The sequence below is a fragment of the Saccopteryx bilineata genome, chromosome 2 (assembly GCF_036850765.1).
Source record: "Saccopteryx bilineata isolate mSacBil1 chromosome 2, mSacBil1_pri_phased_curated, whole genome shotgun sequence".
Taxonomy (NCBI): Eukaryota; Metazoa; Chordata; class Mammalia; order Chiroptera; family Emballonuridae; genus Saccopteryx; species Saccopteryx bilineata.
The window spans coordinates 187,922,750-187,937,786 of record NC_089491.1 but is presented as its reverse complement, the minus strand read 5'-3'; the positions used below and the strand labels follow the sequence as shown (position 1 = coordinate 187,937,786).

General features: G+C 44.7%; 1 protein-coding gene across 4 annotated transcripts in view; it reads right to left on the bottom strand.

The window, feature by feature from the left end:
- Nucleotides 1-1,230, bottom strand: part of SLC7A1 (solute carrier family 7 member 1) — a 60,340-nt gene extending 59,110 nt beyond the window's left edge. For all 4 annotated transcript variants that reach the window (XM_066258927.1, XM_066258930.1, XM_066258926.1 and 1 more), the window contains exon 1: nucleotides 1,015-1,230. The gene's annotated coding sequence lies outside the window, so the exon portion shown is untranslated. The remainder of the gene's footprint in view (nucleotides 1-1,014) is intronic.
- Between the last annotated feature and the right edge of the window lie 13,807 nt (nucleotides 1,231-15,037).

The window sequence follows — 15,037 nt, the reverse complement described above, 5'->3', positions numbered from 1 at the left end:
TTTAGGGACATACACCTAGGCTGAAACCCCAACCCTCTCCTCTTGTAACTAAATCTGAAATAAATCCAATGTTACTTCCACATGAGAGCCTGACCATGCATGGTTTTCTTCCAGGAGGCACATGTCTGGTTGTCCTGCTCTTATTAGGGAACCAGGCCTCGCGGCTGATTCCCACACCCACTAAGCAGGGGTAGGAGCTGGAGCAGCCGCAGGACTACCTCAGTACACCTGCTCCGCACACACACAGGCTCTGGAAAGGGCTGCCTGACCCGCTGACCGCCTGGGAAGTTTCTACTACGCAGTCAAGAACATGCCGGGAAGACGTGGTGGCTACGTAGCCGGAAGAACTTCCTCCCGCTCAAACTCAGGATGCTTGAAGAACTCGGCCTTTTCTGGCCAAGTCAAATGACAGGGAACTCCACCTAACCAAGATTTCCCCGAAAGAAAAAAGAAAATAAACCAAAAAAAACCCCTGGGGCCCTCGGTAAGGGGTGTGGGCAGGCCAGGGTGCGTCCGGGGGTCTGGAGTAGAGAGGTGGGCGCCAGGGCCAGCTGTCTGCAGCTGGCCACCTGCCGTGGGCCCACCCTCAGGGACCCTGGGCGAGTTGGCGCTGCAGGATGGATGACACACCGCGGACCTCGTGGCGGGGCGGGGTGTTGTGCCCCGCGCCATGTACGGAAGAATCCCTGGATGATCCGGCCAACCCTGTGGCCGCTCCCAGCCCTACTCGTAGACCACCGGCGCATCCAGGTGCTGTCCCGTGACATCAGGTGGCCCACGCTCCCTCACTTGGTGTTGCATCATACACTACACCGCGCCTTAGGGAACCAAAATGGACTCCGCATGGGCACCGGCCCACAGTGCCGGGCTGCCCTGCCCATGCCACGCGGAAGATACCAGCACATCCGCGTAGCGTCCCGTGCCGCCCTTCCACAGCCCCATGCTGCCCCGGGGTCCCCTCCAAGATGACTCAGACCCAGGAGCTGCACTGCAGTGTCGGGGCAGGGCACTCACCAGCCGGTGGGCAGCGGGAGGCAGGCAGGATTTCGGCTGGCTGCGCCGAGACAAGGAAGGAGGCACAGGGGAGCTGGAGGAGGATTGGCGATAGCCAAAGCTGGTGGCCGTGCCCGCCCGCCCGCGCGTGACCGGCACACACCCGCCCGTGCAGACTGAATGGAGAGTGGCAGGCGGGCGAGATCCGAGCCTGGTTTTATCAGCCGCGCGCCCGCCCGCCCGCCCACCGACCTGGCAGCCCCCGCCCACCCGCCGCGTCACTGCTGCGCACCAATGGGAGGAGCACGCGCCTCGGAGACAGGGGGCGGGCAGAGGCAACGCCTTTGCGCCCCACAACCTGGGGTTTCCCCTCCCCCTCCGCCCAACAACCTGGGGTTCTCCCCCCCTCTCCTCCGCAGGCAGTACCTCCTGATGCTCAAGGGTGCCCCGCCCGCTTGTTACCTTGCGGCCAAACCGCAGGCCTGGGCGGGTACCTTGCCAAGTCGTGATCTGCTTGCCCAGGTAGCAGACACCAGTTTATATTTGAAAGGGTTGTTTTTCATTGTTATACATCTTCATTTATTTTATTTTCTTGCCCTGCCCTTGTTTCATATAAATAACTTAACCTTACCTGGTGTCAGGAAAGGACTCAAAGCCTGTCTCTGCCTGTGCCCCCCCCCCCCCCCCCCCCCCCCCCCCCGACCAGTAAGCAGCACACCTGGCTAGAGGGCTGGTCAAGAGCTTTCTTCTGCTGTCACTGTATACCAGCGACAACACAAATCCTGCACTACTCACCTCACCAGCTCCCTCTTTGTTGTCTCTCTTTGTTCCAACAACCCAAGCAAGGACCACAGTTGATAGAGAGCCAGTAATCTGTGACATGGGGGAGATAAGTGGGTCAGATTCATCCTGCCAGCCTCCTTCTGACTTCGGAAAACTGAAAACCTATAGGTCAGTGTCCGTGGCTTTTGAATCCTTTCCACATCTCTTACCGGCTCAATGTCCTTGGTCAGTAATAGGGTCTCATTGTCAGCACTGGACTTGATACTCTCTTGTAATTCCACTAGCAATTTATACAGCATATAACCACACAGTGCTAGCTTGAGAGAAGGTTATAATGAAACATAAAAAGGGACTAACATTTGAATTGAACAGTGCTTGGCATCGTAAGTGACTTGTATTAAAATAATACATCCCAGTTTCAATTGTACAGTGGTGAAATGACATTCCCAAATTACACCGAGGAGCTCTACCCGGCTGAGGCTTTTCCTGAATCCCACACAGCTGGCTTCCTTACCTGCTGGCACTGCCATCAAAGGATGCCTCCCTTCTCTCCCAGTGTGACGCGAGGACCAGCCGCTTTACCTTTGGCACTAGATATAGATTTGAATCTGAACTCTACCACTTTATTTACTGGGTGGTCTTCTGCAGCTCTCTCACCTATGCTTGGAACTCATAACCCTTATATTCTCAACAGAAGACTGACTATCCATTAGTGTTTGAAATATGATTGTGGGTTAAAAAAAAACAAACTCCTGGCAATAAATAGAATTTAGTAGATTGTAGAGTTGCTCTGTTTGTGCAAAACAGAGAGGGAACGTAGAATTAATATTTGTAATTACTGAGAGCAAAGGAATTTTTAGGGCTGTACTCAGGGCCACAGTCCCACCCAGCAGGCTTGTCTTCAGAAAGATAACAGGGGACCCTCAATGACAAGGCCCATAAGAAAGCAACTTCCCAGAAAAAAGAATTCAATGTAAATTAGGGAAAAAATAATTATGTTCAGGGGCTCTTCACAAAGTGAGAAAAAAAGATTTTTTAAAAACTGGCTGAATATTTTATGTAAAGCTATATTTTAGCCAGGTTAGGATTCGGATTGTAGGTCCAGGGAACCATGAATGATAGGCAACCTTGATTAGAATACAAGAGCAATTGAGCCAAGATTCCAAAGATGATTAAGGAATGGAAATGCTAGAAATTAGACCCTAAAGAGCACTATTTAAGCGTAAGATTGACAGAGCAAGTCCCAGCCTAGCACCATTAGGTAGCGTGGCTGCATAGGAAGTCCACAGAATTAGTCAGGCAGATGTGGAAAAAAAAGAAAATATATATAAGGCATTCATAAAAATTAAATCAAAATGAATCAAAGCTTTAAATATAGACCTGCTACTATAAAACTCCCAGAAGAAAACATAGAGAAAAAGCTCCTCAACATTGGTCTTGGAAATGAGTTTTTGATATGACACAGAAACACAAACAACAAAAGAAAAAATTAATAAGGGAACTACATCAAACTTAAAAGCCTTTGCACAGCAAAAGAAACAACAAAATGAAAATATAACCACAGAACGGGAGAAAAATTTTGCAGACCATATATCTAATAAAATTTGGTTAATAATCAAAATATATAAAGCATGCATTTCTCAATAACAAAACAAACAAGCAAACAATCTGATTAAAAAATGAGCAGACTGCCTGACCAGGCAATGACGCAATGGATAGAATGTCGGCCTGGGACAAGGACCCAGGTTCAAAACCTGATGTCCCTGGCTTGAGCACCAGCTCATCCAGCTTGAGTGTGGGGTTGCCAGCTTGAGCATGGGATCACAGACATGACCCCACGGTCACTGGCTTGAGCCCAAGGTCACTGGCTGGAGCAAGGAATCACTCGCTCTGCTATAGCCACCTCGCCCCGTCAAGGCACATATGAGAAAGCAATCAATGAACAACTAAGGTACTTCAACAAAGAAGTGATGAGTCTCATCTCTCTCCCTTCCTGTCTATCTGTCCCTTTCTCTGTCTCTCTCTCTGTCTCTCTTGTAAAAAAAAAAAAAAAAGTGAGCAGAACAAAATAGATATTTTCCTTAAAAAGATATTCAAATGGCTACCAGGTACATAAAAAGGTGCTCAACATCACTAATCATCAGGAAAATGTAAATCAAAACAATAATGAGATATCACCCCCACTTGGTAAAGTGAGGGCCCATGGTGCATGGGCAGATGACCTAAACTGAGGTCACTTCAGAAGCCTTCCTTGGAATTTAAAGGACAAGTCTTTTCCCTCACTGTCAGCAGAGTCGGACAGATGTCAGCTAGGTGCTCCCAGCAGCCCCAGTGGCAGCTATGTGGAATTAGTCTGAGAGAACCATGTGGGCACACATTCTGAGAAATGAATGGGGAGGGAAGAATTGAATGTTCAGGTCTCCAGACCAGGCTCACGGAGGCCAGCCACCTGGTTACAGAAGCCAGTGAGCTGCTCTTTTTTGCCAAAGCCCCTTGTCTTGGGTTGCTGTCACTTACATCCAAAAGTGTACTGATTCATACATCATTTTTACCATAGGAGCTTCCCACCCTGGGAGAATTATGACACTTGACAAGGATTGCCCTGGCAGAAGAGACAGTGAGTGACATGTCTGGTGTCTATTAGAATTGAAAAGTGTGGCCCTTGCATTGAAAGATTTGACTGTTGGTTCTTTGATAATGAATAAAATTAAAATTCTGTCAAAATTTTCAGGAGACCTTTGAAAACAGCAATATGTGTAGCTGTGTCATGGCAGAAAGTGTGCCTACCCCAAAGAGGAAGAGTCTTCCTTTTACTGTACATCTTTGTAAGAAGATACAGCTGTGAGAAAATGAGAAGAGATGTCCACAAAGTTGTAGGTACAGGTATATTTATCACAAGGTTGATGCAAAAGGAGAAACATAAATATCCGAATATAAAGAATTGGTTAAGTACACTCAGATCCACTCATAAAATAGAATAAAATATTCAGCAGCTATTAAATATCATATTTTCAAATAATAATGTTGTGGAAAGTACTCACATTATTTTATGAGAATGGGGTATAATATTTTTTCTACAACAAACTTCCAAATTTTATATATACCCACATGCATGTTTATCTACATATATTTATATAAGCAAACATTATCCACTATATATTTTATATAGTTGGGATGGAAACATAAAATTGTCCCTAGAAGGAATTTCAATTTTTTTGTATACTTACCTTAATTTTCCACATTGAAAATTTACAGTAAATCTGGCCCTGGTCAGTTGACTCTGTGGTAGAGTGTCAGCCCAGCCTGTGTTTGTCCTGGGTTTGATTCTCAGTCAGGGCACACAGGAGAAGCGGCCATCTGCTTCTCCATCCTTCTCCCCCTTCTCCCCTCCAGCAGCTATGGCTCCATTGATTCCAGTGAGTTGGCCCTAGGTGCTCAGGATGGCTCCATGGCCTCACTGCAGGCTCTGAAAAGCACTTGGTTGCCAAGCCCCAGATGGGCAGAGCATCGCCTTGTAGGGGGCTTGTGGGATGGGTTGGTCACGGTGCATGCGGGAATCTATCTCTCTGCCTCCCTTACTCTCAATTAAAAAAAGAAAAAAAAAGAAAGAAAAATAAAATTTACAATAAATCTAATAGTTGTCATTAAAACTCAGAATTATCACCCCAAAATAACATAAATTAAAATTTCTGCCACCAACTTCATTCTCCCCCCCTCCAAATCTGCATAGACAAAATACACCCAAACCTTCACCCTCAATTCTGATTCTCCCTTGGGGTTTTGTCAAGAAAGAAGTTGAGGCCTAGCATGCAACTATTGACAAGATTTTTAGACACTAGCACCAGAAAGTCAAGACATGAGCTCTGAAAAGATATTAATGCCATATCTTCCCCATAAATATTCAAAATAAATATATTAAAATAAGTGTGAGGAAGTCCAACAATCTCTGTTTGTTTTTCCATGCTGTCCTGGTTCCCTTCAAGGCTTTCTTCTTTAACATCACATTCTTTGGAATAACAATTCTTTGGGGCGCATTTGTGCTGGAGCCCTATACATGGGCATGGTGGGCCAGGCTGGTGTGGCACTAACCGAAAGTTCTAACCTGAGCCCTGGCCAGAGTCACCACAGACACCTTTCTCTTCACTCACTTCCCAGTATAAATTTGCTTTAGATTTGAAGGCCAATGGTATACATTTTTTTAGTGGGTTCCCATAGTGTTTGGAAGTGTTTTACGTTTCATGAAAAAGCTTTATCTAATTTTCCATACCCTTGCTATGTTCTTTAACATCCAAATGTTATATCCATTGACATTCAAATTTAGAAAACATGTGAGAACATTGTGCAATATATAGTATGTTATGGACTGAATTGTGTCCTCCTAAAATTCTAACCCCTAACCCCCAGTACTTCAGCATGTGATTATATTTGAAGAGTATACCTTTAAAGAAGTAATTAAATAAGGCTGTAATCCAATATGGGCAGTATCTTGACAAGAAAAAAAGATTTGGACACAGAGAAAAATACCTGTTCAGAGACACAGAATAAATACCATGAGAGGACAGGCAAGAAGGTGATCATTACAAGCCAGGAGGAGAGGTGACAAAAAGAACTGAACCTACAAACACCTTGAGCTTAGACTTCCAGCCTCCAGAACTGGGAGAGAACAAATCTCTGCTGCTTCAGCCCCAGGCTGTGGACCAATATATTGTGGTAATCATATTGAAACAGGTTGTCTGTCCAAACTGATAAAGACACAGGTAGAGCACCAATGGAGCAAACCTCTGGCTCCACAGAAGTGGGAGGCACCCTCTGTCCTCAGGGTCTCACAACCAAGTGAGAGGCACAGCTGGGTCCCGGGACCTAACTGTGCAGGACTCTTCCCCACAGAAGACTGAGGCCCCCATTGCTTACTTATCAATTTGTTGCCATCAAGGTGTTTCCCTCAGTTGCTTTCCTCCCTCTGGGCTCGCATGCCCAACATGGAAAATGAGAAAGGTTGGAACATCCCCAGGTCAGCCTTGTCTATGTCATTAGTAGTTTAGTAGCTATGCTGCCAATACAAGCAGTTCACTAATCTGCACTGATGAGCACAAAGCTATCCTCTTTAGAAGACTGTTACTTCCGACTGTGAGCAGAGTGGTAAAGTAGAAAAAATGGACTTGTGCGATCACAGAGGCCTGGGTGTGAATCTGGACTTCATCACCACTCAACTGTGTGATCAGGTTATATGGCCATCTATAGACTCCTTAAAAGAGTACAACAATATCTACCCTTGAATGACTCTTGTGAGACATGGATGAGTTACTGTGTGGGTTAGCAAGCTCCCTCCTACTCTGCCTCTTTCCCCCACCTCCCTGCTCTTCCTTCCTCTCCCCTTCTAGCAGGAAGAAAGGAAGTCAAAGAAAGGGTACTGGTGCTGGCACCCAGGTTTCTGACTCTCTTCCATTGCCCTTTTCACTAAAACACATGGGTCGCACTCAACCAGGGAGCCTTGCCTTTGGACCCGAGCATTCTGGTGGCAACTGGACACAGCTTACCAGGTCAGTCTCTTTTGTGGGGCTTAGCTGATTCCTACAGCAAATTTAATTTGACAGAAACCATGTCTTCCTTTGGATTGCTAAAAAGATGTGCTAGGTGACAGATCAGCTTTAGCCAAACCCAGACAGAGTGATCCTTGCACTTGGGCAATGTTCATTACAGATAAGTCTGTCTTGTTACACTATGATTTAAAAAAATAATAACAAAAGGTACGATATCTCAGCTCACCAACATACCCCAGAAGTTTCTACTTGGTTAAGCAAAAATATAACCTGTGTGCAAAGACATTTTGGACTTCTAAACAGCTTGCCCATATTTTTTTTAGCCATCCCATTCTTGCCTTGAGCAACTCTGACCTCACAGTCTTGTAATGAGGTCTCTATGCTTGCATCTGACACTGAACATTCCTCCCACGAGAATGGACAAGCTCAATGCAATGCCTGAGACCACAGAGAAGCAAGACAGAACTATCTGTGGAATTTTCAGCATGTAATTGACCTCTTTAGGCTTCAGTGTCCTCATCTAAAAAATTGGAATTCGAAATGAAACCAGAAATATCAGTTTATACTGCCTGTCACCAATTTAGCCAAATAAATGGAGGCATAGATTTAATCTTTGATGGGAGCTTTATTCAGATGGTCTGTGATCTGAGGAGATGGGGGTTACATTCCCAATCTGTCTCAAACCCCTACTCCCAGGCAACCTTTTCATAAGGGTAAGAAAAGGGTAGATAAGGGCTTTGGAATTTCAAGGGAGAGGTAATCAGATCATAGTCAAAGGTAATTGGATTATGATCAGCAGGCTTTCTGTCCTTGGAGTACAGAGGCTTTGCTTGCAAACCCCTGGGGCACAAAAGTAGATCACTCATAGCTCTCCTGGGGCACTAAAGTGTAATACTTGCAGATCTTGTTGAGTCACATAGGCTTGTTCAGATACCTCAGTTCCAGGAACAAAGCCTTTGCTTGCATTAACCATTAAGCCCACTGTCTATAACCAAAGCCAGCATTACGCAAGCTAAAATTTTAACTCTTGAGTTCCACCTATCATTCCCCCACTGTTAGCTTTAAACTATCTCATTTCTATAAGATTAATTTCATATGGATGTAATCATTTTACTGCTGAACATGTTTAAAGAGAACGCTTCCCATCCCTTAGTGTTACCACAGGTAAACATCAAAGTAGGTCTTAGGGACATGCTGAGACAAGTTCTGGGGGATACAGATACCTACAAGATACAGACTGAAAGTTTGTTTGATGTAGGTTCCTCCTGCAAGACAAAAGTCCGAAATATTTAGACCCAGATATTTTCATCCTGTTTGAAAGGAATAAATTCTAAGTCATTGTTTTTGAAAAATGACTGTCCAGGCTCCTTGTGGCTCAGCAGTCCACTGCTCTTCCCATGCTTTCTCCACTCTGCTGTGATGAGTCCAAAGCTGTATCCCTGCCAGTCTCACCAAGGTCAGGTGGTGAGCAGTAAAGCCCAAGGTCCAGTACACTTTTCCTCTCACTGCTCTCTAGGGATCCTGACTTCCAGGTCTTGAGTAGCACCTTTTCTCCAGGCTCAAAGGGATGTTGCAGACCTGGGGGAAGAGACCTAACACAACCAAGGTGGTGAATCACAGCTGAGGTCTGACTTAAGTATTGTACATAGTTCACCTTCATTTCTTGGTCTACATACATGCCTCTCACCCCAACTGTAGTCTGAAATGGCTGCTGGTAACACAACTTCTTAGGGACTCAACTGAATACTACTTCAAAGAGCTGCTCTTACCCTGAGCAGGGCAATGGGTAAGACTTGGTCCCAGTGGACATGAGTTTCTCAGCACATTTTGGCTATATTCTTCAAGGTGTGATTCATTTTCTCCACTTTCTCAGAAGCATGAGTTCTTCATTTGCATCCTAAAATTTTACTTTCTGTGTAATTTCTGAAACAAAAGCAGGTCCATTATCACTCTGGATGCCTCTAGGTGGGCTGCAGTGTAGATTTACTCCCTTCAGCAGGGCTCTCGCCACCTCTGAGGATCTCTCGGTGCTGGGAGGACAGGCTTCTAACCATCTTGAAAAAGTATCAGGACTAGCAGATATTTCCATCCTCGGACCCTCAGCATCTGGGTAGTCTATTTGCCATTCCTCAAAAGGACACCGTCCTTGGTATTGTTTCCCTTCTTTCTTCTTATGAGGATCTACCTGTGTTGGGTTGTTTCTCTGGCACACAACACATCTAGCTATTATTTTTCATATGGCCTTAGAAACTCAGGACCCATGTGCCATGGTTTAATATAGGTGGTCAATGAATCGTTCCCATCATGTGAATGCTTATGACTGGCTCCACTAAATATTCAGGAAGCAGTATAACTCCTTTCTCCTTCTTTCTCCATCTACTACTGGAGCCCTCTTCATCAAAACCCCAGCTCTTAGCTTTCTCAAAGTCTGCAGTCAAATACTTAGGGCTGAAATGTGATGAATCTAGAACAGGTACCAAAGGCATTATAAGTGTTCCCTTAGCAGCCTCTTTTGCTGCTCAGTTAGCCAGATCATTTCCTTTAGCTACCTCAGTGTCCTTTTCAAGACTCCCAGAAATTCCAAGTACAGTTATAGCTCATCATGAGGACTCAGTTGGGGGTCCATTGACCATAGAATATGTCGCTTTGGTATCAGTCTAAAAGTCTACAACAGGGGTCCCCAAACTATGGCCTGCGGGCCGCATGCAGCCCTGAGGCCATTTACCTGGCCCCCGCCGCACTTTCGGAAGAGGCACCTCTTTCATTGGTGGTCAGTGAGAGGAACATAGTTCCCATTGAAATACTGGTCAGTTTGTTGATTTAAATTTACTGGTTCTTTATTTTAAATATTGTATTTGTTCCCATTTTGTTTTTTAACTTTAAAATAAGATATGTGCAGTGTGCATAGGGATTTGTTCATAGTTTTTTTTATAGTCCAGCCCTCTAACGGTCTGAGGGACAGTGAACTGGCCCCCTGTGTAAAAAGTATGGGAATCCCTGGTCTACAATTTGTCCCCTCATGTTAGTATCACCCAAGGTTTCTGGGGGATGAGGGGAGATGTGACTATAATAAGTGGTTGTAGTGATTGAACCTCTGGGCCCTGTCGGTCATTGATGGAGCTGTTCTCTTTCCCCAGCATAACTTTCAAGTTTTCTGACTCTGGCTTCCTTTTCCCTCGCTTGGCACACTTATCTTTCCAGTGCCCCTTTCCTTTGCAATATCAGCCGTGAGAGAGCCAGATCGGGGCTGGGCACCTCTTGCTGCTGATGGAGCTGACCTGAGTCCTGACCCAAGAAAATGGTGGCCATTTTGGCCTTCTTCTGTCTCTATTATTATAAACTTTAAAGGCAATGTCTACTGATTGGAAAGGGCTCATGCCTATTCCTTCCTCTAACTTCTGAAGTTTCTTTCTGATATCCAGTGCACTCTAGGAGATAAAGATCACATTTATCATTCTAATATTTCCGGAGGCTTGCAGATCTAAATCAGGGCATCTTCTCTAGGCCTGGTAGATTCTTTCAATACATTCAGAGGGGTCCTCAGAGGGTTTTTGCTGTACCACCTTCACCATATTTAGACTTTTCTGTTCAGGGACTCCTTCCTTCAAGTTCTCAAGGATGAATCTTTTATAAGGCTCTAGGAGAGGAAGCCCAACCCCATCAGGATCTCAGTCAGGCTCTGTTAAAGGCATCCGGAGTCAGGTTAGAAACTTCATTTGGCCTTTTTAAGTACAGTCTCTGAGTACAGTCTGAGTTTCTCCTTTTGCTTTATCCAATACCAACCTTCATTCATCCCTCATAAGATATTCAGTAAAGCTTATATATTTGCCCAACTGGGTTGGTGGGTGGCAAAAATTTATATAATTAAGTCAATCATTTAGTAGGGTCATCCCTGTAGGATGGATTTGAGCTTTCCAGTTAAACAGATCAGATGCAGAAAACAAAGTATGTGCCCAATAATACCCATTGGTTGGTTCTCTGGCTCTATTCCCACAGGAAGTCTTTGCAAAAAGTATTGCTCTGCCTGGGTAAGAGCTTGTTTTTCACAAAATTTGGTTCCCTGACAGGTCTGGGATAGAGAGGCTAGCTCAGGCTCCCATCCTTTGGCTCCCACAGCTGAGTAAGGAGGATAATCCTCTTACACTGGAAGAGCACAGGAACCCTGGCCCTATTTTTAGCATCCAAAACATCCTGATCTTCCTGGACAGGTATATTTCCTTTTCCCCAGACCATTAATCCTAATTCCTTTTGACTCTGTAGCCTATTATATAAAGTTATAAAAGCTTGTACATAAGGTATTTCATCCCATATCCCTGATCTTTGACAAAACAACAACTCCAATGGCAATTTAGTATAGTAATTCAGAGACCTGTTTAGTGGCCAGCACTCTCTTAAGTCCAAGTTATATGTAAGCCAAACAATGTTACAATAATAAACCATGTTCTTCTAGTCATGGATCCATGAGCAAAGGTCTACCGGTCATCCAAAATTTGCCAAAGGGCTATTTCCTGAAATAAAGTTTTCTTATCTCCATTCTGCTAGACAGAGCTCCGAAATATCCCACCCCCAAAGAAACTGTAAGAGGTTAATAGGATATTAGAGTTTAACTACTATATATTCATAGCTTAGAAAATAACCCATAAGTAATCTTTGTTTCATGTCCTACCAAGTGTAAGAGGATAAAGCGTTCAGTAATAATAATTCTTAGCATGAATAAATAGCACATCTTATAAACAATATAATCTGTGCATTCTGTTCTTCAGAGAAAAGTAGGGAGTTGTTTTACAGATGGGTCCCCAAGAAGTCAAGATGCCAATGCCCTGGAGACCAAGTTAAAGAACACCTATAAGGCCATCGCTCATGTCAAGCAAGTGTCCAGGGGATATTCCTACATGCCAGGTCCCACCCACCTGCACTCCACCATGTGTTTAACTGTATGCTCCATAATTAATGACTAATCTTCCAGTCGGCTGGGACGGTCAAGGCAGTTTTTCAGACATACATCCTCTGCCTTCTCAAGTTGCTAGCAATCTTGGTTAAAGATGTTCTTATACCTACTCAGTCCTTATCTTTCATAAATTGGCAATAAAAGGGTGAGAGGAAACACTTCAGCTTGTTCTGGTAACAAAACCAGAAGGCATCTAAACCAGATGACCAATTTAGGTCATAAAAATCAAAAAGTGCAGCAATTCAATCAGAAGTAAAGGCAATGGAGGGTGCCAGGAATCAGAGGAAGAGAGTCGTCCAGTGAATTCACTCAGCAGCTGCTAAGGAGTCTACAAATCTGCTCTGCTCCCCACCCCAGTCCAGACAGCCAAGGGGACTCCCCGCTAAATATGCAGACATTCCAGAGAGTCCCAAAGTTGTTCCACCAGAGTCAACAGAAATGAAACTGAAAATATCACAGTTCATGCTGTCACCAGTTCAGCCAAATAAGTAGAGACAAGGACTGAATCTTTTATGGACATTTTATTCAGATGGCCAGTGATCTGAGGAGGTGGAGTCATGTTCTCAATCCCCTATCCACAGCCAACCACTTTATAAGGGGAAGAAAAGGTAAGGGTTTTGGAATTTCAAGGGAGAGTTAATCAGATCATAGTTCATGTTAACTGGATTATAGTCAGCAGGCCTTCTGTCCTTGGAGCACAAAGGCTTTGCTAGCAAACCTCTGGGGCACAAAGGTGGACTACCTGCAGTCTGCTGGGACACAAAGGTGGATAGCTGGCAGCCCTCCTGGGGCACAAAAGTGTATTAATTGCAGACCTTGTTAAGTCATGTAGGCCAGTGGTCCCCAACCTTTTTTGGGCCACGGACCGGTTCAATGTCAGAAAATATTTTCACGGACCAGCCTTTAGGGTGGGACAGATAAATGTATCATGTGACGAGACAAGCATCAAGAGTAAGTCTTAGACAGATGTAACAGAGGGAATCTGGTCATTTTTTAAAAATAAAACATCGTTCAGACTTAAATATAAATAAAACAAAAATAATGTAAGTTATTTATTCTTTCTCTGCGGACCGGTATCAGTCCGCGGCCCCGGGGATTGGGGACCACTGATGTAGGCTGTTTGGGTATCCCTGTTCCTGGAACAAAGCCTTTACTTGCATTAACTGTTAAGCCCACTGACCATAACCAAAGCTACCACTACTCAAAATAAATCTTAACTCTTGAGTTTTCCCTATTATAATGAACTATAAGAGTTTAGATAAAACCTGATAAATGGCCCTGTCTGGTTGACTCAATGGTAGAGTATCAGCCTGGCATATGGATGTCCTGGGTTTGATTCTTGGTCAGGGCACACAGGAGAGGCACCCATCTACTTCTCCTCCCCTGCCCTTCTTACTTCTCTCTCTCTCTCTCTCTCTCTCTCTTTCTCTCTCTCTCTCTCCCCCCCCCTCCTGCAGTCATGGTTCAATTGGAGCAAGTTGGCCCTGGGTGCTGAGGATGGCTCTTGGCCTCTGCCTCAGGTGCTAAAAACAGCTCGGTTGCTGAGCAATGGGACAGTGTCCCAGATGGGCAGAGCATCGCCCTCAGTGGGCTTTCCAGGTAGATCCTGGTCAGGGAGCATGCAGTAGTCTATCTCTCTGCCTCCTTTCTTCTCACTGAATAAATACATTTTTTTTCAAAAGCTTGAAAAACTTCTCTCATTGTTTGACACATAATAATAATGACTCTATTAAGGCTACCTAGTATTATTATCATTATCAATAATTTTCACCTAACACATGCTCTGCTGACACAAGGAAATGCTACACCAGTAGAATACCTTCCTCAGCACCTAGTTATTTTAGTCTTTAACTACTAATTGACTTAGTGGTTTTTATAAACAGCTTTTCATTGTGAAGTGACAGCAGTCCCCCACAAACTGAAAAGCTGGACAAAAAGGAGTGCTATAATAAATCACAAATTCCAAACCATGCAGATTATGGTGAGTAGGCATGCCCCAGGCCTATAACTTCTATAGTGAAAGGTTTTTAAGCCAGCTCTGTTCTTGTGGGTATAGGTTAACACGCCTTTGAAATGTCGGAAATAATACCTCTTGAAGGTATGACCATCCTCAAGAAAGCACATCATTAAAACTAGCCCTGGCCGGTTGGCTCAGCGGTAGAGCATCGGCCTAGCATGCGGAGGACCCAGGTTTGATTCCCGGCCAGGGCACACAGGAGAAGCGCCCATTTGCTTCTCCACCCCTCCGCCGCACTTTCCTCTCTGTCTCTCTCTTCCCCTCCCGCAGCCAAGGCTCCATTGGAGCAAAGATGGCCCGGGCGCTGGGAATGGCTCTGTGGCCTCTGCCTCAGGCACTAGAGTGGCTCTGGTCGCAACATGGCGACACCCAGGATGGGCAGAGCATCGCCCCATGGTGGGCGTGCCGGGTGGATCCCGGTCGGGCGCATGCGGGAGTCTGTCTGACTGTCTCTCCCTGTTTCCAGCTTCAGAAAAATGAAAAAAAAAGAAAAGAAAAACTAATCTGTAATCCAATACCCCTGGCTTTCTCCTGCCTTTATGTATTCTTCCTTAACTTTCCCTCCTTAATCTCAAATGCATAAAAGAAACTGCAAAACTGTCATTCTCTGGAGCATTTGAGACTTTTCTGCCTTATTGAGTTTGGCTCAAATAAACTAAAAAAAATTATCTACAGTTTTGGACATTCCTTGCACCAATGGTGTGACTGTGCCAACAAGACCATCTGCAAAAATTTTGTTATAAATCAGAGCATGAG